Source organism: Polyodon spathula, chromosome 29, assembly GCF_017654505.1.
Source record: "Polyodon spathula isolate WHYD16114869_AA chromosome 29, ASM1765450v1, whole genome shotgun sequence".
NCBI classification, from domain to species: domain Eukaryota; kingdom Metazoa; phylum Chordata; class Actinopteri; order Acipenseriformes; family Polyodontidae; genus Polyodon; species Polyodon spathula.
The window spans coordinates 6,721,121-6,749,029 of NC_054562.1; positions in this window are offsets into that span (position 1 = coordinate 6,721,121).

Genomic DNA, 27,909 nt, shown 5'->3' on the forward strand with positions numbered 1-27,909 from the left:
TATTCTCTCCTTTCCTGTTGGTTCTGACCCCTATGTGTTTAAATGCTAATTGGTCTGACTGCTTGGCCCTCATTTATTTTGCACTTGCAAATGTCCTCTCTAAGACCTTGTCTGGTAAAGGCTGATCATTAATCCTATGTGGAAGCACACGGTAAACGGGATTATTAAGGTATATTATACAGTACATTGTCCTACTTTTCTTCTAACTGGGAGATGAACTCATTTAGAATAGCGTTAAACTGGCAACGTTTTTTGCAGCAGTTTTGAAAGAACAATGCTTCAAGCAAGCAAAAAGGCTTGTAATTCACATCAATCCCTCAATAAAATGGCCAAAATAAAACAGCTGATCCGAAGAGAGTTCAAGTATTTGGTAATAATAGACAGTGAGTCAACCTCCCGTTTCTTTGTTTTTGTATTTTTCTTTTTGTTTAAGATACCCCCGCGTGCTAATGATCGTTAAAGAGAAACAAGGTATGGGTGTGAAATATCACGGTTATCTTAGCTGATACACTTTGTATTTCATTTTCTGTCTCAGTCCTCACATTCTGGTGACTTTTTAAAATTCAGAAGTTTAAAGCATCCTTTGATAGGGCTCTCGGACGTCCACATTGTCTCTTTAAATACAGCTGGTAAATCCTGCAACACTTAGCCATCAATACATGTAAGAAAAATCACACTTGTTCCACATGGTATTTCTTCCATTCACAAGGGCAAGTGGTTAGTGGCTACACTCTGGTGTATCCACTTTTTAAGAGCCCATTTAAAGCCACAGGGGTTCTTAAAACTTCTGCGTTTTGAAAAAAGTCTCAAGAATGTGATGACTGAAATAGAAAATGATATACAAACTTAGCAAATCTATACAACAAGAATGCCTTATGACACCTGGGGTATTTCATACCCATACCAAATTACGCTTAACCTCCAAGTCAGTGATATCAGTGAAACAGGCTAAAAGGATTATCTTGATTATCAGCTGTTTTGTGCCTGAGTAAGATTAAGCAGGAACCACTTTGGTTGGACTAGTATTTATTGATTTTTTTCTCTCCAAAAAATGACGCATTGAATAGGGTGTCATGCCATCACTGACAGCGAGGACTGCACCAGGATTGAAGACGAATCAATGAGTCTGCAAAGTATTTGAAACACATGAATCGATACACACAATAACCAAAACACTGAATACAGGTATTGAGCAAGTTATATCGACCAGGACAGCACGCGGGGGGATTTATGCAGGATGGATTTCCCATAAGAACATATTCTTCCTGAGAGACACTGCACAATGAAACCTTGACCTTAGAATGGCATACAGCAGAAATATAGTGTAAGAACTCTCCTTACAAATGTACTTTAGCAAATTTGTACTTTTGCTTCATAAAGTAGAAAATTAAACATATTGAATTACACGCTGATTTGTAGTTTCCCATATTGCTAATGAAACACTGATAAAAACTAGACTTTTGTGGTATCAGTTTGAAGTTTCTTTGATTACATGATGTTAAATAAAAGATCTAAATTATGTTCATATAGTTGTTGTTTTTTGTCTCACCCCTAAAACCTTTTGGCAGTAGTTATATATTATTTAAATGATCAGGAGCCTAGAGTTTGATGTTAAATAAATGATTTCTCAAGTAAAACTACAGGAACAACTCCAATTGGTAAACCTGGGCACAGGGCTAGTGTGAGTTTCAAGCCGTTATGCATTCAGCTTAGTGTTTTCAAAGAGTTACATGTATGCAAATGTGTTATGATCTGAGGGACCTTACAATACTCTGTTGAAAAATATTGATGTTTGGGCAAATTACAAGACATTGCTTCACCTGAGTGATTTTATTTTTTTTACCCATTTTATGCTGACTGCCTTTCTATCTTTGAAATTCATCAAAAAACATTTTTTAGTAGTAGATCAAAATTGTATTTTTTGGTTCAGGATGCTCTAGAGAATATTATACAATACTTCAGGCACTATAAACGACACTTATTTTTCGCTAAAATAAGCAAAACAAAAACAGATATTTTTCAATGTCTTACATTATTATTTAGTAGATTTGAGGGTTTCATAGTGGTAAAGGTATCTTATAATTTTACTCTTAGCTGAAGGGCCCTACAACACTCTGAAAGTTTTGTTGAATATGGGTAAAATATAATACATCCTTTCACCTGAGTGATTGTATGGATTTAGAGCCTTTTGTTTAAATACAAAACACAACACATGGTTTAGAACTGAACATTTATTATAAAAATAAATAATACTGTGAACACCTATGTTATATAAATTACTAATCTAATCGTTTTGCCATCATGAAATGAAATTCTGTAGAATGGAACCATTTACATTATTGTGTGCATATCAATTTTTGTACATAAAAGTAAATATATACAGTGAATATCTTATTACCAAAACAGCAAGAACAACAGACAAAATAATGCTAACTACAAAACATTAACTATTGTAAGCAAACATAGTACAGTTACAATTGCAATATTTATGTGTATAATAGTTTGTCACTCAATTATTATCAGTAATAATGAAAAACATTACTGATATACATTTAGTTCATGAAACAGTATCTGCTTATATCCACTCAATTCTTGATATTTATAAATGCAGCAAAACCTGTACATTAAAACACATAAGACAGAATAAATGTTCTAATATAATTATGTCAAATACATCATATTAAAGTGTTTTCCCATTTCTATCTTTTCTCTAAACAAGTTCCTGTGGTGTTTTATTTCTGTGTGTTGCTGAAACTTTCTCCGCCCTTTAACATGTAAATGTGCATCTTAGTGACATCACACGAAGAAAGAAACACTATCAGGGAGTGAAATGCGCGATGAGCTGAGGACACCCTGGCCCACCTAAGCCCTTCCCCTCCAGGCGGCGCTCAGCCAATTGTGCGCCACCCCCTAGTCGGCAATAGAATAGCCCAGACTCAAACCGGCGACCTCCAGACTATAGGGTGCATCCTGCACTCCAATCGGAGAGCCTTTACCAGATATGTCACTAAGGAGCCCCTGAAATGAATTCCACTTTAAGCTGATGCAAAGTGATACTTCAAATTAAATTCAGTGAAGTATTACAAAATAAGAATATTATGGTTAATATTTAATTTACATTTGATTGCTATGCTCATTAAAATAAATATGAAATGTAGTTTAGCTGGTACTTAAAGGCACGTTTTGTCTTGTTGTAAAGGGTTAGAGATCACAGACTGACTTCTGTAATCACCTCCCTGTTTACTGGTTCTGTCTCCTGTGTACAACATTCTTGTATTGTCACAACATTTTATCAAAGGTTTTGGTGTGTTTATGTCTTGTATAATTAATTAAATGGGACTTTCTAAGTAATTCCATTGGACTCCATTGTTCTGTTTTTTAAGAAGTCCTAGAGTTCCATCTGAATACCAGAGTACAACATACTGGTGTGTAAATAATTATGTTGAGTGGGACTTTTATACTACAGAAAGGTGTCACAATATGATATAACAGCAAAATAAAGGTGTCAGTACGTGCTCACTGACAATCTCCTGGGAGCAATTACCAGTTGAAAAATGACCCTGGGTAATGCACTTGACAATAAGATTAAGTAGTGAGAATGTCTTAAACATTTTTAACAGGGCAAAGAAAGAAAATGTTGCCATCCTTAATTGCAAAGGTATAATAAGATTGGCGGTTGTAAATATAATTTAATTTTAGCTGTAAATATTCAGTGCAGTTTAGTGGCATTGCTGTTTAACAAGATTATTATTAAAATTATGTAAAATACCTTTTTTTTTGTATTTTATTTAGTAAAGTATAGTTATAAACTGAAGTAACAACATGTTTCAGCTTATGCCTTCATCAGTTTTCCTGTGAGGTCTAACAGTTTGCAATAGTATACCATGGTAAATACATAAAGTATACCACAAGCATAAGAAATGCAGTCCTTTTTTTGGTGGGTATTTTCTGTCTCAGCAGCAGTATTCCAAAATAAGCTGTACATTATTGTCACTGAAAATAAGCTGTACATTATGTCACTGACATGAAATAGCAATATAATACGAAAAACTGTATTTCATAAATCTGCTGACTGCTGGTTGTTATTTCAGAGTTTTCTTTGCTCAGCCCGTTCAATCTGTTACATGGGAGGGGAATCGAGCACAACTGCTGAAGGAAGAAGGTAGAACACAAAACAAGTAAATCTAAAGTGAGAAAAAGGCACATGAATATGTTTGGCATGTTTAAGGAACAGAGAAGTGACTGTATGAAAAGAGATCAAAGAAGGGATTTTTGCTGCCTGAAGGCTGGATCTTAATTCAGCTTTGAGAAGGTGAATGTATCTATAGAGGTTGCCAGAGAGTTTTAATAAAGTAATCCCAGAAGACAGAGAGGGAGACAGGGAGGAGAGAGCTGCTGCTTTAGCCCAAAACCTGTTAAGATCTTTGTCAGTTCGCATCAACACTGAACAAGCTTTCATATAATGTAACAAAATTCATTGCACTGCACTTTGTGATTTACAGCATATTTTTCTGTTTCCAGCTGTGACAGGGTTGCCGTGTGATGACGTCAGGCCAGAAGCAGGAAGAACAACAGACAGTATTGAAGGGCAAAAAGATAGGGTTAAGGATATTTAATAAAAAAAATTTAAATGATTGCCGTAAAAATTACTTCTGTTAATATATATATATATATATCATCTTCAGCCTTTTTCAGTCCTCTGCTGGATGAAGGCTCTGCTGCAGCCCTCATCCATGTTGCTCCACTGTGTTTCCTAATTTCATCTTGCCATCTTCCTGGAGGTCTTCTTCTTCGTCGCGTTATATCTCTTGGGATCCAGTCTGGTATCTAACATCAGTAGCTGGCTACTAGTGTCTGTAGCTAAGTATTGTATTATTACACTTAACATGATGTGAATTGTTGCATCCGACACATTCATCATTGTTATTACACGCACATAAACAATCTGTCCAAATTGTCAGTGATATACTAATCAGTGATAGACCAATATTAACATTACTGCTATCACATGGTTTTCAGAATCTCATTATATGTAAACTGCTGTGTATGTACTATAGGCCTAAACGTACTGTCCAGTATTTTGAAGATAACATGTCTACTGTATGGGATTGTAGTTCCGCTAGTTAAGAAGCTGTGATCTAAACAATATCTTAAATTTGGGTTACTGAAGTCAGGCGTATACCTTGAATATAGTTAAACCGCAGCCTTTCCTAATATAAAAACCAGACACACTTTTTAAAACACTTGGCTTTTATTCTGAAACCTGCTATTACCTTATGGTACAAATCTGACAAGTGATGCTTTAGTTTTCCATAACTGTTATTATGTATAGCACATGTAATCCAAATGGCAATACAATTTTTGATTTAATATATTTTTGCTAACCGTTATGAATATTTATCCAGTCATGCTTGATAAAAACCAATTGAATTTATAGAAAATACAGTATGCTATTATAATTAAACATTAAATACCATTTATAAGAAATATATAAATACTGACATGCTGTAGAAGATTGTATAATAATTGTAAATTTGCTTTATATATAATTACAAAATTGATTCACATGGAAGGATTTTGGACCAAATGCCACTGGGGGTGAGCTTTAACGTTGATCATAACAGAGATGTAGGTTAGGATAAAAATTGGGTAACACTTTACATGAAATGTCTCCAATTACTGTGTATTTGTGTAACAGTTACATAGTAAATACATGTGTACTTAAACACAATTGCAGTGTTATTATGCACAGTTACAATGTACTTAACATGTAAATCCTTTTGCACTATATATGTAAGTGCACAATTGTATCAAAAAAAAGTTAGGGTTAGGGTTAGAGTTAGGGTGAGGGATAGGGTTTCTGTGCCAAAAAATTCCACATTAAGTACATTGTAACTATGCATAATAATGTAAGTGTGGGTATTTATTAAGGACGCCGATGCAGACTCTCTACCAACAGAATCTGTACAGTAGACTACTGACATTCCAGCTCATAGAATCCAACAGTATCATTAGGAATTTTAATGTGTCTATCAAATGAGGAAAAAAAAAAAAAACTTGAAAAGTACATCTTAAAAGCACGGATTATTCTAGAATCAAGTATGCAAGACCATAGTATAAAGCAAGAACTATGCCTGAGTGATACACAGATAAGGAAAGAATCCATGCATATCTTGTTTAAAGCTAACATAATCCTTGCAGTAATTTTTTTTCTGAATTCAAATGTCTCAAATTGCTTCGGTGATCTCTTTGTGAGGGGTATGACTGAAACTTGTCCTTATCCTTGGATCACCCTGGTTTTAAACTGCAATGCATGGTCTTGCATGTCTTGCTTGTATTTGTATGGGTAAGAATAATATGGTAGAGCTTGCATTGTGAAAACATAAAAGGTGACTTCACACTTACAAATGAAATGAATGCGACTGTTCTGGCCTCCAGTATCGTTGCACGCCTGATTAAACTTTTTGTTTGATTAAACTCCATTAATGTGAGCAAGTAATAGAAAACATTAAGATGCTTGATTGTGGGCAGCCAGATGATAATGCGCTAGTTATATAAACAAGCCTTCATAGCATGTGTTCTGTTTCCAGCAATGCAAAGTTTTTTTGGAAAGGTTCTCCAGCACTTGTAAGTTCAGTAAATCAAAGCATCTTACAAAAAAAAAAAAAAAAGCTGTCATTTGCACATCAGACAGGCAGAGTTTCATATGGATTTTAAAGGAGGTGGGAATCTATTGCTGCAGAGCTGTCCGCATATTTAAATGTCTGCCTGTGACTCAAATGGAGGGTGGGCAATGAATAGAATGCTAATAACCGTCATCTTCAGCATACAGAAGAGACCCTTGGCTGGAGCTATTGAACAAAAAATATTTCAAGAAAGACCAACATCCTTCTGAAAGAATAAAGAATCAGTAACAGGGGGCGAGTGGAGTTCTGTTGAATGGCTTAGGCAATTTCAGATATGAATGCAACAGATTATAGAGTGACTCAGAAATGATGGACATATTAGATTTATTGCAGTTGAAATGCTCTGGTGGCATTATCAAGAGCCGGAGCTGAGTGCGCCAGTGTATAAAAGATGAAGCTTCTGTTTTACTTTATCCCTCTTGCACAATATGGAGCCTGCTAAAATTATTACATGTATTTCACCAATGTTAAATAATATCTGAATGGTTTGCATACTTACAGGTTATTAGTCTACTGTATTGTATACCATTTCTGGAAATGTTAATTTTGTACTTTAATATACTATTACAATAAATGTCTTGTATAGATTATCAGATAACAAGCTTACTGACTAGGGCCTTTTTCAATTACAGGGGCTGCTTTTTAAAAAATGAATTACTGAAGTGGTTTTAGAAATGACCACTAGGGTCGTGCGATTTGGGGATATAAGAATTGTCTTACTATTTCTTACATCCACTAGGTGCAGAGTGTTGCAGGGGACAGGTTAACCTGACATACTGAGACCTGATTTAGATATGATTCTAAATTCAGCCATGATTCTAACAGCTCTATTGTGGACGCAGGAGTGCTTTAAACTTCTGTGTCGATTAGTTACAATAACGCTGGTATTTCATGATCGTACTGTATTGTGCTTAAAGAATGTTTTCAGGACTTGTTTTCATGTTTGGTGTCTGTCACATATGCTGCTGTGACATTACCCAAACATATGAAAGCAGTAATTGACTTCACCAAGCATTTTGTGAAGTACAATTGTCTCCCAAACAGTCCTCCAACACATTGTGTAATCAAAGAAAAAAAAAAATCTATATCAGAAACTATTTCAGTAGCATTTAGGTGTCTGTCTTTCAGCCCGAATTCAGAGACATGTTTCAAGACAATTGACTTTGACATTCCTGTAATTGAGAATCACAGATGTTGCAGCCATTGTAATCGAAATATTCTTAACTTTAATTGAGGACATTATGAGTGTATTACCAAAAACAGTATCCCTAATTACTTTAGATGATTCCTCTATTGATAAAATTAGCCCTTCATGCTTCTAATTGATTACAATGTTGCCCTGTCTGAAATCATTTCTCCACCAGCCTCCTATAAGATTAACACAAGCCTGCTGTTTTAGACCACAGAGTTCAGGTCACAAATACTGATTAAAACTGACAGTTACAGCAGAACCCACTGTCTGAGGTTGCTCAGTGAAACTAAGTGGAAAATAGTTCTACAGCATTCTCCATTCTCCAGAAAAGAAACCTTTACTTACCAGTTTGGACGTATGGGTGTCGCTGTGGTTTCATTTTTGTTGAGGCAGAAGCATTTTTCAATACTCTGTTGAACTCCAACCCATTAGCTGTTACATATTTAGGAATACAGAAATCATTACGACATAACAATAAAATGTGTGTTGTTCATATGTTATATCATTTTTTGGTGTATGTATCAAGGTGTTTTCTGTTTATTAGCGCCTGCATCGCTAAGCCAGCGATGGGCCTAATGGCCTCCTCTCGTTCGTAGATTTCCTTCTGTTTCTAAAGTCAGCTGACCACTGGGTTGCCTGTGGGTGAGGGAGGCAACATTTCAGTGACTCACCTCACTGTGCATCAGCGGCCTCTACTGGCCTAGTTCTTAAAAGTAAGTAAAGGTCTTGGAAAAAAAAAATGTAATTGCTGGATTACTTATATCCACATTACAAATAATTATGCTTATGAAATTCATTTTGTTTTTAAAGTAATCTCGATCACAAAATCTAGGATTACAAAATCTGGATCACTTGATCCAGATTACGTTTTGAAAAACCAGCCCCTGGTATATTTATAAAGTCCAGACCAGGTATTTTGTTGATTTTTTAATTTTTTTTTCTATGTGTATCAAATCCTTGTAGGTCCAGTTACAACATCCATCGTGAAACAACTTCAATCTTCAGTATGTTTTGCATTTTGAGATGTCATAAACATTGAAAGATGATACTGTTTAAAGATGGACGCAAAGTAGGAAAAATTAGCAACATTTCACAAGTGGGATACATAGCATACATATGAAAAACAAGAATGTGGCAATGTGTTCATTTCTGCAAATATGCCCTGTGGTAGTTCCATTAAAAGTGCTGAAATATTTCATTTGTAGCTGTCAAGTTGTAAGCAAAAATTCTCTACTTACAGGCCCTTGTCCTTTCTCACTATAAAATATAAAAACAAAAATTGATTTGCTTTTTTTTATTATTTTGAGAGATTTATTAATCAAGATGTAATTGACATGTTAGAAAGCTTTCAGGATGAGGCTCTAGTGTAGGCCCCTGCACATTCTAACTTCCATATCAACCTATTTCAAAGCTTATGAAACTCTTCTCATGCTGGAATTAATCCATCAAAGCTACAATGTAACCACATGCTGCCATTTTCAATTAGAGTTCAATTGTTCTAGTTTGATGAGAACACAAGTTGTTTATTTTGAAGAATAAAGAGGCCTGTTTTTCATTCCCTACTGTCTGTTTCAACCTTGTTTTTTTTTTTTTTTAAATAACTCAATTCATAATGATACAGACTGAGCAGCTGCGGTATATTTTTTGGCAACTGCATTTAATCATCAAACATAGATGATACGTTGTTGCTGACAGGTACTTACTAAATCTATTTTTAATATACCTCATTGTTTTTTTACTATTAGTTTGTAACCTGCACCATGGCAACTGACAGCACACCGATCAAGAGACTTGTATGCATCTTTCGTAACCTTGGAAATGTATTACTGTATCTTCCAATAAGACTTCTCAATAAATAACATGTTCAGTCTTAGTAGTAAATCCACTGATCGATTGATGTAGCAAACCAGCTAGTGCATCAATACAGCACTCAGAAGTCATTTATGGAAACCTCTGTTCAAAAAAAGGAATTATAAACAATGCACTATATGTGATACAGAGGGACGAGGGACAAGGGTCTGAAAAAAAAAGAATTATGCCTACATGTGACTGCCAAAAATTTGCTATGGAATTTGTTTTGCCTTTAATGACACTACCACAGGGTGTGTGCTTGGGAGATGTATTTGCCCATTGCCACATTCATCGTTGTTCAGGCAAATTTCAAGACTGATGGGGATATATACAGTAGAAGCAGTAACACAGAGCAGGCTATGATATGCATAGACCTCAGTGCATTGCATGACATGTATTACATGTGTTTCTATTCTTATAAAATGGCTTTATGAAATGTCCTAGACCTAAATAACATGTGGCCTTTATGGTAATAGCGCTATAAGGCAAATAAATTCAGTCTAAAATATATGTTTGTGAATTGACTGCTTGTATTTGGCAAAGAGGATTTGATATGTAACAGGCTAATTACTGTATAGGGTACAGAATATTTTTTTCAAATAAAAACAGTAGTTTGCACAATCAGTCCTGGAAAGATTTTAGCCTAAATTACCATTTCTGACTTCAGTAAAATGTAGTGTTTGTCACAAACAAATTGGCTAAATATTGTATTGTCTGCTTTCCGCTACTCTTACTGAACTTTGGTGTCATAACTGCCGTTGAATAAATCTGCATATTTGTAATTCTGAGACTCTTTCTGCTTCAGTGCTCATGTCGCTTTCAGTAATGGCTTTGCTGAACTGAGTATAAAAACAGGAATAAGACACATGCATGTGCTTTTCTATTATATTCCATCTATAGGCTTGGTCCTGAATTATTCAATGAAAGGAAATTAGAAAGGGTCTTAGTATAAATTATTGTTCCAACCTCTGTCATTTGTTTTATAATTATTCTGAAACCAAGCAAGTATACATAACCCTAATATATATATATATATATATATATATATATATATATATATATATATATATATATATATATAGATAGATAGATAGATAGATAGATAGATAGATAGATAGATAGATAGATAGATAGATAGATAGATAGATATGAATGATATTGATGTAATATAGCCATTTGAAGGATGCAGATTGAAATGCTTTACTGTTCAATTTAAGTGCTGTGTGATGGTGGTCTGCTATGAAAGGCGCTATATAAAATTGATTGATTAATTGATTTAATTAAGCAATAATGAGCTACAGGCAGGACATTTCCTGTCCATTAATGCCCTACCTGGAGGTAATTATTGCTATTATTAACTGTCTTTATGGTTTTAACAGCAATAACATTAAGATTTATAACCTTTTATTATTATTTTTTTATGTCCTGCGATGCTCATCTGCTGTGGCTGCAGTGGTTCCTCTACGGTATAATTCTGCTTGTGAACAATGACTATTTTTTCTCAACAAACAAACCAAGCATTAAAAAATCAAAATACAATTTATTTTTTAATTTATTTAATGGTAAACATTTAAAACCGTTGTGTTTCGTCTGCTTTTTCGAAAAGGGAAAGTTACAGTTTTAAGTAGTTAAATATAACAACGAAATATATATTTGTGCCTGGTGAGATCTAGATATCAAGAAAATGCAATTCATTATTTTATTAAATGATTTGCGTAAGTGCGCTGGTAAATTAAAATACTGTATTTACACTTTTGAGTTCTCTGAAATAATATTGAAAAAAACTTAATTTTAAAATACTGTTATATGTATTTGCAGGGATGAAATGGTTAAATAGATATTAGTGTCTATCTACAGTGTTCTTTTTATTAATCTACTAATACATGCTTTGTAGTAATGGGATGCCCAATTCAAATGGTTAAAGTACCGTAATGGGATAATTGTTTAACGATTTCTCATTACATGGCTTACGGTGGAGGCTATATCGACATCTTGTGGCTGGAGGACTGAATTACAGGTTAAAAGACAAGTCGTGTAAAACTCAAGGCCCTAATTATATATAGTAAATCCTGATATTGATGTGATACAGCCATCTGAAATGTATTTGTATCAGACAGAAATTACAATTAGCTGTACTGTTATATTACTGTTGTAATTAGCTAGACTGTGGTTTAAGCGCTGTTGCGCATGTTTATTTACAAAAGCAGGAACAAAACTAAAAACGGGAACAAATAAAAAGGTTTAAACTAACACAAATCAAACACGCAAGCTTCAGCCATCACAAAGTATTGTACTGAACTCTTGACTAAACAAAGGATCTGGCTCCTCTTATGTGCCACGTGGCTGGAGCTTGATTGACCATCAATTAGTCAATGAAGCCCCAGGCACATTCCACACATAGGTCTGGCAGGGATTTAATTAACCCTTTACCTGCCAAACTGAAATTTAAAGTAATCAAGCACAAAAGCACAAAAACACATTATTTACATGCAGGGCGTCTGCCTTGTCATAATGACCCATTTGCATTCAGTTTTACGGTGCACAGAAACTGTTTTTAGATCGCTTTAAATAACATTGCGAGGAAAAAAAAAAAAAAAAACAGGAAATTAGTGATTTATTATCTTCTGACAACCGCAACCCAAATATAGACACCAGATACCCTCCATAGTTATTCTGCTCTCAAACTGTGAATTTGATCAAGTGGCAATAACTTTTGGAATTGTTATAGTATTTTCCCTTTTATTAAATGTATCTATTTTTAAGGTACCTATTTGCTTCTTCCTGCCACAGTAATATACGATACCAGAGAGAAATTAAATTAAATTAAAATTAAAATATGTATACAGTATATTCCAACAGCTATTCTGTATTGCATCTATTGCTGAAGGGCCTGGTGCACATGACAATTATTCAGGTGAACATGAACATGATATTTTAGAGACAGTATAATTGCTGTGATAGATCAACTGCTTTCATTTGAAGCCAATTTACAATGACTTCAAGTTAAGCAATTTCTTGCCACTGAGAGAAGCTCATTTTAACAGAATACCGGTAACTGCAATTGTGATCAATGATGTGTTGGAATTGATTAAAGGGTAAAGGGAATTGGTATTGGAACTGGGAATTTTAAAAAAGGAATTGAGAATGGAACTGGAATTGACAAACAGGAATTGACCCCAGCCAGGTTTGTCTGAAGCTAAGTACTCCCAGATGATTATCCTCCTTGTGAATCCCAAAGGATTCACCCTGCACTCAAACACAGACAAGATAAATGCATGAATCATGAAGCCATATGTACGGGTCTTTTAATACAGTTTTGACTAAATATAGTATTGTGTTCTTTACAAAAATGTTTGTTGAATTTACAGTGACAGCTTTTGCTCTTAATGGAGCTACCTAGAAAGATCCCTTCAATATTAAGAACCGTGCTTGAAAAGTTTTGCTTGAAACCTTTCTACAGTAATTGGATCACTGGTATGAGAACAGACTGCTGCTTCAACTAAATGAGCCATGCCCCTTTAGCCATAACAGTGTTTGCTTGGTTGTGTGCTATAGCAAGTGATTACTGCTATTGCTAACAGTGTTTTGCATTTTGATTATTATGATCAGTAATTGTGCGTATAGTAAGAGTTGCATTAATCTCTGTCGCTATGAGCTTTTAGTACACTAAGTGTTCTGAAAGCCGTATGCCACCTTACTGTATATCTACTGCTGAAACAGTATTATATTAATGGAAAGGACAACATTGAAAACCTCTCTCTTTGACTGCTGTTCTTAATTGTTTACTGGTACATTAGGTCCATCAACATGGAAAAGCACAGTTCAATCAATCATTTCTTAATTAATGTGCCGTATTAATGATGAATGGTTGTCAGACATAACAAATGATGATGTATCTTCATAATAAATGTTGTTCTTGTTTATTGAACTTGTTCTATTTCGAATGTTAGAAAACATTAAAATGGTTTTAACTGATTAAAAGCTAGTTTATACTGTACCACATTTTTATTTGAATTCAATAAATCTTAAAAATGATGCTAGATACCTGATAGCGAATCTTTGAGTAAATGATGAAAATATCAACTTGGCATGGGTTTATATATATATTTTGTGTGTGTGCATATTTTATATATATATATTGATTGATTATATATATAATATATACTAATAATACATATAGCATAGATAATTACAATATATATATATATATATATATATATATATATATATATATATATATATATATATATATATATGTGTGTATATATATATATATATATATATATATATATATATATTATATATATATATATATATTAATATATATATATTGTTATAACAGAAATGGGAATACTCCAATGTTTCTAGTAAGACTCACCAAGACACAGAGGTTATAACTATTACTATAACTTTTCTCTAAAGGTATCTCAAAACTATGAGCTGCTCTGAACTTGTCTGAAGAATCCTAACTGCTGGGAATGCACACATATAGAGAGAGTAGGTGGGGCTGGTAGAGATGAAACATCAAATTGTCACATGATTTGAATCAACTTGGGGAAAACTGTTGAGTCCCAGACAAGCTCAAAACAGCTAAGGACAGGCACCTAGGTATTATTCTTGACCCCTCCTCATTCTTTCAACACATATCCATGGCACACACTTGCCATTTATTCAAAATCTACCGAAACCATCCTTTTCTCATTACCTATTCCACAACTCCTGGTCCAAGCTTTTGTTGGACTACTGTAACACTCTTCTTGCTGGGCTCCCTGCTTCAGCTATCCACCTCCTTCAGCTCATTCAAAATTCTGCTGCTCGTCTTGTTTTCTCCCAACCTCACTGCTCTCATGCTATCCCTTTGCTTCGCACCCTCCACTGGCTACCTACCCCCCCCGCCCCTCACCCTCTCTGCTCCTCCTCTACTGGCCAACTGGTCATGCCTTCCCTCCACTCTCCATCCTCCAGTGCTGCTCCTTCTCTTCCCTTACTCTTCTGTGGTGGAACCAGCTACCAGAGAACTTCAGGATTGCTCCATCTCTCACTGCCTTCCATTGCTTCCTCAAGCACAACCAGTTTATCTCGATCGCTTGATCTACCCCTCTTACCATGCATTTGACTTGCCTGACCTAAGCACCATGTTATAGACCCTCACCTAATGCACTATCCTTGACTACTACTATGCATTGTAGATATACTCCTAACTTGTTGCCTCCTAGTTCATATTGTATTTCCATCAGACTATTGCACTTACCGTGAACTTCAACTATTTAAATATTAAGCTTGCATTGTAACCCTGTAATGCCCTGTAAGTAGCCTTGGATAAAGGTGTCTGCCAAATAAATAAATACGTAATTACATAAATCATTATAATTATTAATTAATAATAATAATAATAATAATACAATAGTAAGGGGAGTATGAAGAGGCAATAATATGACATTTAAAGCTACTTACTCATTAGATATTTGCATAGTAGTTACATAGTAAATAGATGTGTATTTACACATAATTACAACGTTATTATGCATAGTTACAATATACTTAGTGTATCATTTTTTGCATGCTATCACCCTAACCCCATCCCTAGCCCTAACCCTTTTCTGTAATTATGCATAATACCATTGTAATTCTGTGTAAGTACACATCTACTTACTGTGTAGCTGCTATGTAAAACACAGTAATTAGAGGCACTTAATGTAAAGTGTTACCTAATGATTGGATTGTTTAGATGGGGATTGTTGATAATGTATTTTAGTCAACACACCCGGATGACTTTAAAACCATGTAAAAGCACAATTGTTTAGATAAGTATAAGAAAGCACAATCATGATGTTAAGTGCATCACAAACTGTTAAATTACTGTGCATACACCAAGAGATATTTTACATAAGGGGACAGCAAGCCACTGTAAATAAATAGCTAAAAACACATGTATTCATTTTAAACCCTACCCACGTTTCTAGGTGTAAATGTATCACTACAAAACATGCAAAAGATTTCATAATAAACATTTTGCAGCAGCAAACTGTAGCAAACACAGTTACGTCTTTAAAAGAAAATAATAACACTGCAGATAAGATGGTTTTTATTTTTGTATTTGTATCCACAAGGATCTTTAATGCACAAGCCATGGTTTTCTGAAGCTGTTTACTGAATGTTAACTATCTTGCCAGCAGCTCAGATTAAGGAGCTAAAGTTATTTATCAAACTATATCAAGTGCAGGGCCATTTATTTTCAGAGCAGCAATTGGAAGAATTACATTTAGTGACACAGCATTATCCCATAACAAGAAGCCGTTTAAGTCCTTGTAACAAGTATTATAGTAAAGAATGAAAAACACCCCATACATAATCTGCACCCATCGTTCTAATCTCAGCTGCTTGTTATGTTGTAAAGGATGCATTTGTTGGAGTTGGCACAAATTAGTACAGAAAAGGGGAGAAAGAAAGGATTAAAACCCATGGATGCTGTCACTAAGAACTCACATTAGCTAAGCAGGTATTACAAAATAGCCAACTGTACAGTAATTCTTCTTGAAGGACAAGGGTCTAAGAGATGGGGTTTTTTTGTCAACAAGCAAGTGCCTAAAACTACATATTTACTATGGAAGTTGTTTCATCTTTAATTGAACAACCATAGATTATATTTGCAGTTGTCTATAACACTCTACAAGATACTAATGGCTGATCTTGTTTAAAGATCACATTAATAATAGATGCAAAGTAGGAAAGAAAAGACCTTCAAATGAGCAAAATTGCACATGGGCAATACACATGGAACAAATACAACAGTGGCAATAGGCAAGGTAATTTCTGCAAATATAATATATATTTAGTTCCAATAAAGGAGAAAATAACTTCCATAATATATTTGTGTCTAACCTGGGTAGTTTCTTCAGAAACATGTGTTATATGTATTTTCTGATATCTGATGCTACACTAAGACCATAAAGCTCTTTTTGAATGCAGTACTTTCAGGTGGTTTTCTGCCTCAGTCAGTGTAATTATTCCCTCCTCCTCATCGCTATCTTTACTCTCATTACCAGCTGCTTCCCCTTATTACGGACAAACTTTACAGCCAGTGAACAAAATACATGGCTGAAGTGGTGGTGACTACCAGAAAATAAGGCATGCAAATACAGAGCTTTCTTTAACTGAATATGATACCAGATTTCTTTAGAAACCTTTTAACTACAACAGTTCCATTTTCACAAGGGATTTATTAGAAACTTTATGAATAACACATGATCAGGATGAATGCTGTAATTCTGCAAACAGTAAATGAGATACTTTTAATAAATTTCCATTTAACATTTTAATTACCACTCTAGGAGAATAGCCCATCTCGTTTTCTGTTAGATCCCAGGGGGTGGCACACAATACATAAGATACTCCTAAACTAGCACAATTAATCTGGCTAATTAAAGCTAATTAAAAAAAAAAAAAAAAAACACTGAATGCATCATAAAATTTAACAATGGATAGCTAAAATATTCAGTACTCAAATAAATCATTAAAAAATACACCGAGTGGTGTGCCGGGTGTAAAGGAGTGCAGGGTGTGCCTTATAGCCTGGAGATCGCCGGTTTGAGTCCAAGCTATTCTACTGCCAACCAAGGCCAGGAGTTCCCAGAGGGTGGTGAACAATTGGCCGAGCTCTGCCTGGGTGGGGAGGGCTTAGGTCAGCCAGGGTCTTACCGTGCACCAGCAAGCCCTGTAGACTGGCCAGACGCCTGCGGGGCTGCCTGTAACTTGACCAGAGCTGCATGGTCCTACATGGCAGACCTGCAGAGTGAAAAGAAGCTGATGGCACACATTTCAGTGGACGTGTGTGTCTGTCTTCGTCTCTCTCGAATCAGCGCAGGGGTGGTAGCGGTGAGCTGGGTTGAAAATAAATAAATAAATAAAAACACATTCTCTAACGATTTGGTCTAAACCACCAAGCTGTTTTCTGCAGCAGTTGAGTGTTTCAAGACTATATAAATTGCATTCCAGCGTAGGCGATGCTTGATAGGCTATCTGTACTCAATTTGGAGTTGCTTTGGAAACTAGTGCATAACATGTACAAAAGAAAAAAAAAAAATAATGGGGATATCAATCAAATACCCTGAAGATGCGTAGCACAATGGATCAAATATAGCACAGTGGTACAGGTAGAGTACCTTGATCCTGCAATGGATTATCACTATTGGTGTATACTACTAGGGTATCATTAGTATGTCAAAAAGTCTTGCTGTGAAAATTTCACTGTAGCTGCCCTAGTGCTTCCATAGCTTCAGAGTTAAGTAATGTACTGTACTGTAAATGCACATCAAATAGTAATTTTCCAAAACCACCTCATTTCCGTCAGGAAAAAAAAAATAGGGATAACAGGTCGCAATACAAGAATGTTACGCAATAAGTTGGCACACTGGTCTCTCCAGTCTGGTCCTTCGGTAGGAAGCCAGGGAGCTACCAATGAGCAACCCCACTCAAGATAAAAAGTGCTGCGAGGTGGAGGAAGGGGAGGTGATGGGAGAAATGAAACGGGACGATAGCGGGGAGAGTCAGGGAAGAATGGTTGCCTGATTGCCAGTAAGATAATTTAGTACCCTTCCAGAAATAATAATGTACTGTTTTTTATAAGTAAAACAATACATAGCCTAAGCAGAAAAAGCAAAACCCGCATATAACAGGATATTGAACAAGTAAGAAATTAAATGTTATTACAATGCAGCAGTATTGGTTTAAGTCAAATGGAAGTCAAGAGCTTACACTGTCCATCTCTAGTCCAGTTAATGGATGATGTAATCAGATTTTAGGACTTGAAAGACTAGTTTTGGCCCTATCTTCTGAAGCAGAAAAGTTTGACTGGATCTTTATAATTATCAAATGTTATTTATGTAATATAATATGGTAAAAACCAGGATAATTCAGTTGGGTCACTTTTACTCAACCCTATTTTGTATATTCCAATATTTTCCAGGAATGAGAATTAAAACAAGCTGGATGTAATGTGAAGCCGCTGTTGAAAGCAACGTCGCTGTTTTAATTGCACTCAATCATGTCTCTGCATCAACTTTGAATTAAAACAAGGTACTTAAATGTCAAATGGTATTGATTAAAACTTACTCGGGGGCTTTTCAGTAGATCGCGTAAAAGAACATAATTGCAAAATTGAATTTCTTCATTTACTGAGTGGATACTCTTAGATTTAATTTCCATTATATGGAAAGGTTCCTTGTGGCTCAGCTTCCCAGTGTTGGGTAGTTAGAAATACAAAGCAAAATGCATAATATTTGTTTCTAGTTCCACAAAATAACAGCCCTCACTTTCATTACCTACACAGGTCTCAAATCTGTTAAGAAAATGCCTTACACTCAGGAGGTCATTTTATTTCAGCAGTGTCACTATGGGAAGCAGCTGTTGGTTAATGACAGCAAAGTAGCTGTTGAAGGGGTTGGGATATTTTCACCCTAAAGGAAGTGCAATGCTATCTGAAAGCAGGGTTTGAAAACAGGCATGTATTTATAGCGTAGGACCAGATAGCATGTTTTAAAATAACTTCCCTTGACACTTTGAGAACTAAGTTGCTGATTTAATCCTACACCCTGTTAGGATACCTCAGAGCTGGATTGCACCAATTACTTGGTGCCTGTATGAATTTGCCATTCTTGGCTGGTAAGCTTTGCACTCTGGCTTTCCCGCGAGAGAGAGGTAAAATAGGCAGGCAGTCAGCGAGCTCAAAGCGAACACCTGCAGAGGTGGCCCCTGTCCTCTAGGGGCCGGTAGCTCGCCGATATCCATGGTAGAGCTCCTGAGTGTAAAGAAGAGACTGTGGACCGGAGGAGGTCCACTGATCTTCAGTTCTCCTGATGTTTTGTGGGAATTGCTGGAAATTTGAGGAAACATAGCAGGACATTCTAAATAACAAATACATGAAAGAAATAGGGGATTTATAATCCAAATTATTCATAACTGCTTGTTACTGTACGACAGATTTGTGATACCACATTTTTACGTGCCCCTACCCAAGTCTTTATTCAGTGTTATAAAAGGTGCGATTGAGGTTTTAGTCCACGCTTGACTAGATAGTAAAACTATGTTAAAGCACAGCATGCTAATACTTTCATTGCAGTACTTCACTGAGCTGCTGGCAAACATTATGCTGCTGATTTGTGAAGAAGCAAGCGCACAGTCACGTGCTCTGCTGTATTAAATCGAAACCACATCAGAAAGACAAACGGATAAGTTGAGTGCAGGTGTTTTGTCCTACAATCTTCTGCTGAACCCTTACTGCTACTCCTATCTCACTTCAAGTAATTGATTTTAGATTTGTGGCATTCAGACTGCAGCTACTACAGCTGGTGCCAGTTAAAATAAACCATGTGCACGGCTGTGAATATTCCGATGCCATGCAGTGTCACCACAACTCAGGGCCACTGCATTCCAATGTTGAAAAAGTTTCCCACTGAGCAGGAGACCAGTTAAATTGAGTGCCAATCAGATCGAACTTCGAGAAAGATTGATTGATAAAACAAACAGTGCTCCACGGTTCTTCGGGAAAGATAAGAGAGTTTTAGTGTGGGGATGCAGGCTTACAAATCTTAAACACTGTTAAAAGACATCTGTGTGACTTCTGAAGTGAAGCTTTTGATTTTGGAAAACATATGGATTTTGTTGTTTATTAATTAAAAATGCTACTATTGGAAACAATCTTTAGTTATAACATTATGTAAGTATATGACTTATACAGTGGGGACTGAACTAAAGCTTCTTGTGACAATGTGTCAGACCCTAGTTTTTATGATAATTAATCTGAACAAGAACAATGTTGTACAACAGCATAGTTGTAATACTGTAATACTTCATGTTAAACGGCAATTAAATACTTGTTGAGTTGATTATCCTATTAAAGGGAATATTGCAATGTCCAACCTGTATTTAGCTGCAGGTACCAGGCCAATGCTAAAAGCCCATACAGTCATTGATACATGTAAGCAACAGCAATTATATATAATTGAAAAAGCGCTTACATATTTGAATATGTAAATTGTAATGAACCCTGTTTCATTGCAGCATTAACAATTTCATTGCCTATTGGATAGAAAAGGGAGTAATTGTCTACTGTGGATTTGTTGATTGGTTCCTTTCTTGAATCAATACATTTTCGAAAGAACTGGAAAATTAGTGGATCAAGTGTGACATCACAGAAGTGTTTGAAATGATTATATTGTGCGTTGTGGACATTTGACTGTGAAATTTCAGATTTAATTGCAGTTAAATTGAACAGGCTGGCAAGGGCATATTATTGAACGGGTTTTCTTTTATCTTGTTTTCCGCATTATTTAGCCCTAAATTTCTTTGTGAATAATAACTTCTGATGCATACAAGTAAATGGCCTCTACTTAAAGTGTGATCAATATCTTTGATTGAGTGCTTTTCAGTCTCGCCCTACTGTCTCTAATCTAGATACAGGGAGATGTAAAGCACAAGCCACGCTACTCCAGTTCCATATATATATATATATGAGATTATGTGCACAAAATAAAATACAGACTGTAAATCTCATGGCAAGGTGTTTATGTATTAATTCATTTATGTATTTATATGTATAAAGAGTGCTGCCGTCCCAAAAAAAAAAACCCATCAGGTTATGAAATCCAGGATTCCTGCTGCAGCAGTGTTCCATTTAGCTATCATGGGACAAGCGGTTAGATAGGGAAACATAGCTGTAAAGTGCTGTACACTGTTGTACACAAAACAAAAGTATATAATAGAAATAAACAAAAGAAAAAAAAAACATATTTTGACTTTGCAGAATTTGATGGAGCCTACTGTAAATATTGCATTCATTTTGGTAGAAAAACAGTACAAAGCTTGACAGGTTATACACAAGTGTTTTAAAAACCTGGGCTTCAGCAGTTACAGAACTGAAAGAACATCAAGAAAAATCAGAATTCCACAAAGCAACAGTCATAGTTGGCAATGATTTCTGTGATGCAACAAACTGAAACACCTGCACCTCAGCAGTTGGATTCAGCTTATAGAGAAAGAGTGGAAAAAAAAACCAGTCAGAAGCTATTTTTATATTTGAGTGACTCCAAGTATTGCTTATTATAGTTGTACTCTTAGTGTGTTACTTAAATTTACTAGCAAATCTGTTCCAAACTGCACTGAAAGGAACTTTTCCTTAAAGTATGTTATACATTTGTTGAGGTGAGGTGGGGTCACTGGGAACCTTTTGTATATCTTGAAGAATTTAATGAACCCGTCAAGCTACAAGGTTAGATCCACCCTGTTAATCACTAATTGATTGTGTCCACTGTTAAACAAAACCAAAATCCTACAAGTTATATTCTTTTGTGTGTGTGTGTGTGTGTGTGTGTGTGTGTGTGTGTGTGTGTGTGTGTGTGTGTTTTGTGCAACAGGGAGGGGGCAAATAGATTATTAAGAAGAACAAGTAGATTTTTCTAGCATTTTGTCCCTTGGACAACAAGTTTTTTTCAAAGATTGCACACCCCTGGACTTAGCAAAGCTAATACATGGGCTCTGATGGGATCGGCTTTGTCAAAATCTCTACTTTTCACAAAAAAAATAAGTGCCTTCCTGGCAACCCACAGCGACGCTGCACCCAATTAATAGTGCTTTGGCTGATGATGTCTCTCATTTGTGTGTCCGGTAGGATGTTATTCATCATCTGTATTCATGGTCTAACAACTCGGACAAGAGAAGCAAATTGATTAACACATCCCAAAACCTCCTTGACATCTTCAAGAATGGAGATGATTTATATACCATGCAGTAGGATCAGATGATCTCTACACATTGCAATAGGTTCTGATGATCTCTACACATTTCAGTAGAATCGGATGATCTCTAAACATTGCAGTAGGTTCAGATGAAATAATAATAATAATAATAATAATAATAATAATAATAATAATCTGTGCTGGTTCCAGTATTCAGGTTTGGCTTGGAATCTAGATATTTGCACTTGCAGTACACATATTGTTTTTTCACATTTACATGTGTGGATGTTTGTTTCTATGAAAGCTTATTGGATTGAACAATGTGCCTTCACAATGACAGCTGTGATTATACATCATGCTAGTAGCCCAATGCAGAGCGCTTTTACTAGATGTGCCACTCAGGAGCCCCAAAACTGTGATTTCTAACACTCACAGAGCTATGATAACAGACTGTTGAGATCATAGAACATTGAGCACAGAATAGGAATGTGATTATTAAAAGTAACACAGTAGCACTGCTACTAGTACTGAAATCCAATAAGCATACATATTGCTATGACAAAATCATAATACAAAATATAAGTCTAGCCAAATGAAAAAGTTGTGGGAGTTCATTTATTTTACAATTTTGTTCGTGAGAAAATGCACTCAAGAATATTTACTGGGAATTGTTTTTCCTTTTACAAGAACTCAACCTTGCAAAAGCCATTCCCCACTTTGTCTTCGACAGTGCTTTCCAAATTAGACACATTTCAGTGTCGACTGCAATCCTTCATGATTGGAATTCAGCATTGAAATATGTACAAAGATGTTCGCCCAACTAAAGGCTATTAAAAAATACCATTCAAAATGAAACACCCATTTAATGTGCGCATCTTTCATTTCGGAAAATGCAAGATCTATGAAGTGAGGGTAATACATACTAAGTAAGATTTACTGAAATGATGTGTTAGCTCTGTGTAGTTAAAGTTTTGAGCTTGTCAGTTGAGAAGGCTTGCTTCTCCAGAATAGCAATGCAGTTCTGCTGTACTGAAGTCTTGCACATATGATGAAACTTGTTTCAAGACAAAATATTTCCTTGTGTAATACAGAGAAATGCATAATACATGCTAATATACATGCTATACAGTAAAAAAAGCATAATACATTAAATATAGTGGAAAGTGCATAATACATGAAATAGTAACAGCAATACACCAGATAATAGCAGATATCAGGCTTAAAGAGCATGGAAAGCAAGAGATAACAGGTGGGTCTTGAGAGTTGATTTCAAGCGGGAGATGGCAGGAGCATCACACACCAAAGCTGGGAGAGAGTTCCAAAGAATCGGAGCCATGAAGCTAAACGAGCGTTCTCCAAGTGTGGTGCACCTTTGGTTGGGGATAACAAGCAGGCCAGAGTTGGAGGACCTCAGCTTGCAGGCAGGAACATAGCAGGTCAGCAGGTTGAGGAAGTACTCCGTACCTGTGTGAGGAAGGGCACTGTAGGTGAGCAGGAGAGTTTTGAAAATAATCCTGAAATTTACAGGTAGCCATTGCAGCTCGGTGAGGCGAGGAGTGGGTGTCGATATAGAGAGTTGCTGTAGTCGAGTCGAGAGGAGACAAAGTATTTCTGCATCCGGGACGGAAAGGTATGGATGGACTTTGGAGATGTTTTGAAGATGGTAGAAGGAAGATTTGACCACAGAGGAGATGTAGGCATCAAAGGAGAGGTTGCTGTCAAGAAGTACACCAAGGGGAGAACAACAATCCGTAGAAATTGTGAGCATGAGCTGTCAATCATGTGACTATGCAAGACTATGCTTCTACTATGCTTCAATTGTTTTTTTGACATGTACATTGATGCATTGTACTGTAATTTCAGGTTATTCCTATACCTCCTCATAAGAATCTGGATTCATACGAACAAAACTGTGGTAACTCAAGAGCAGTTCATGTAAAAGATTATGGTCTGCTCCTCTCTCCTTCCGATTTGGGACCCACACAACTCTGTTGCTGTGCTCTTCCCTTCCTTTACAAAGTTTAGTGCAATTATAAGTGCAGCACCACTTTTTTGGTGCATGCGCAGCAATGATAATTTTTGAAGAAACATTTTCCATGTGTATGCTTGGTTTAAGGTGCAATGTGATATGAACCACTGGAAAAATTATATCAAAAAACAAACATTGCAAATTGATGGATTTGAATAGTTCATATGTGTCATTGTATCAGAACCACTATGTATTATTTGTTCAAAATCCACTGTTTTGCCATTACTGGTAATGCACATTTTAAAAAGGGTGAGTTCCACATTCATGGGTTTCCTGGATAAAAAAGGGTTAAATAAGATAAAATATAATAAATATATAAGCACTGCTGTACATTTCTGTCAAACAATGTTCAATTAAATATAGTGCTAGTTCTGTTTATTTGTACAGGGAAAGTTCAAGGTGATAATCAGCCCACATGGGATGTTATATATTTGTTATATATTTATATATTCTCTGTAAATTTGGGCTTGCTAGCAGCTGAGTCATTCTGCTAATGGAATGTCACTGCTATTAATGGGACATAATTGAATGCAATGTAAAGGTGACCATGAATTTAAATATGTATATAGACATTTGTGTACATAATTGAGCGCCCTGTTTCCCTGCATATCTTAGCAGAATGCATAAAGTGTAATAGGTGCTTTGGTATCAAACACAAGACAGTGAGTAATCCTATCTCAGGGCATGGATGACATTTGAAACCATGAAACCAAATGTATCCTTTAACAAACAGGGTTTGAATACTAATGCATGTTACTGGGAAATACACCACCCACTAGTCCCTTAAATAAAAGGGAGACAAGACGACGAGTCTGTTTTAAAATGGAAGAGTTTATTATGATTAGGAATCGCCAGTTATGTACTGTACATCAGAATTCATTCTCCAAATCAAGAAATATTAAAAGAAATACATTAAATTGCAAATGTTTTGACTAGAAGCCTTTTTCAAGACAAAGTCTGTCATGGAATTTATTTAGTTTTTTGGTTGTTGTTAATTTTTTTAAATTAAAATAACGGTTGTGTTTTTGCATTAATGTTGTGCTGCATTTCAATAGAAATACAATGCTATATTTAAACATGACTTGACCAGGTCTTGAGTTCTAACAACTCATTATCAACAATGTCCCAGAAACATCCAACTAAACAATGGGGCACAACACACATGATATACACAATACTGTACACACAAACAAAGAAAGGAAAAAAAAAAAAAAACTCACTTAAGACAACTAACAAAGACAACTAACATAGTATCTTAAGAAAACAAGAAGCTTCACTTTCAATTTTGGTAGAGAGCTTTCTGATTTAACATTGTCAAGAAATTCTGTACACTTGGAGTAAGATATGGAAACAAGCCAGTGTCACAATCTGTTTGAGAGCAGAGAGATTAACAAATATGTAACTGCCCCTGGAGGACAGGAGCCAGCACTGCAGGTGTCTAGTTTGAGCGCGCCGGGCCGGTGGGGTCCGTTGCAGTGTGGTGAGGAGAAACAGTCCTTAATAACAGTCTTCCTTACCCACAGGAGCATCAGAGCCAATGCTATGCTCCCTGTGGAAACTCAGCAAAGATCAGCCCAGCCGAGAAGATCACATGCACTTGCTGACTAACTGACCAAGCACACCCCACTGTGTCTTTACCAGTCCACTAGGGGGAGCTTTGAACAGACTTTAAAGTTGTAAGTGTAAAAAATTGTCAGGATGTTAACAATGAAAATAAAAATTACAGGTACGTTATTTAAACAGTTGTAGCAGCACATGGGGTCATATAACGCTATATTTTTCAGAAACCCACTATTTACTCCTTAATGTCTTCCTGTCAAATAAAATAGCATATTGTGACAGTCATAAGCTCTGCAGGTGGACAGTGATCACATTCAGCAGGTTAAAAATGCACAAGAGGCACTTTTCTGTCAACATGAAGCACAGTGACCGTGAGGTACAATGCAGCATGCAGAATGAAGAATTATTTATGCAAGTTTAATTTAAAGCAATTCTAACAGTTCTTTTAGATGCTTAAAAGCTTGTGTCAAATGTGCCCAATGCATTACAGCTGTAGTAGCAATTAGAAATGCTTTATAAATATACTTATAAGCCAGGGCTTCCCAACCCTGATCCTGGGGACCCTATGTGTCTTCTGGTTTTCATTCCAACTGAGCTCTCAATTATTTAACTAGACCATTAATTGAATGGATCTTTTGCTTAATTAGACCTTTTTAATTGTGCTCAGCTACTAAAATGTTGCAGCGTACAAGTTATTTATAAAATGTTATAGCTAACTTAAAATCTGCAACTGTTTGAGAGCTAAAAACAAGCTCAAAGGTTAAGCTCAGTAAATGAGAGCTCAGTTGGAATGAAAACCAGAAGATACATGAGTTCCCAGGACCAGGGTTGGGAAGCACTGTTCTAGACCCTTGAACTTTTGCCATGCGGCCCATAGATCCCACAATAAAACACCCCTTGGTTTAAATGTTCTGTTTTCTTTATTCTCACAATCTGGGCACGACCTAACGACCATTCATAATCTCACAATAATGTGGCTCCATATTTTAGAAATATAGGCCCATATACTACAGAGTGTTTTGTCCATTCTTTAATTCACTCTTGTTAATGTTACAAAATTAAAAATTAAAAATAATAAATTTAAAACAAAAAAAACGCATTGAGAGTGTTTCAGAGGACTTGAAATATATAATAACTTAATTGTTTGGTTCATGTTTTATGCCACAACTAAACAAGACTGTTGCACAGATCTTCAGAAAGCCATTGGGCTTGGAATAAGCTCTCATAAAAGCTAAGGGGATTTGCAGAGTATCTAAGCAGTGGCATGCGGACGAGCGCACTGCCTTTAGATTTCTGGACTGTCACTGTTCATTGGGTGTCAGTGTGATCCGTCTGCTGCCTTTGCCTTGCAGCCAGGTGCACAGTGCGTGACAGCAACTGCTGGTTTGGAAAAGAGCTCAGACTCCTCCAGCATATTTGATGAAGGATCAGCTCCCTGACACAATAAGGTGCTATTGTTGCTTTGTAGTTTCTGACACAGCTGTCAAGGTTTTGAAGTGTTGCCTTATTGTTGTTGGTACTGCACTGTGCTGTTCACTCCATGGGTAAGAACCAGTATGAGTTCCGTTCCCATCTAAACATACAGGGAAGTCTGGTGGGCATCACTCATCGGATCCTTGTCTTCTGGTCTTTGTCGCTTTGTCATAAAACATTTACAACTGTTACACTGTGTGTTACAGGCAATGGAAATGTGCACTGCATTTTGATTTGAATTTAGTAACGGTTAACTCTTTTTTAGCAAATGTATTATTTGCAGAACATTTTGCCCCATTTTGGGATGTGTCCAAGCTTCATCTGAACACTAACAACAGGAAAGGTAGTGGCTTCTTTGAAACGTTTGTCTAACTTTATTTCAAATGT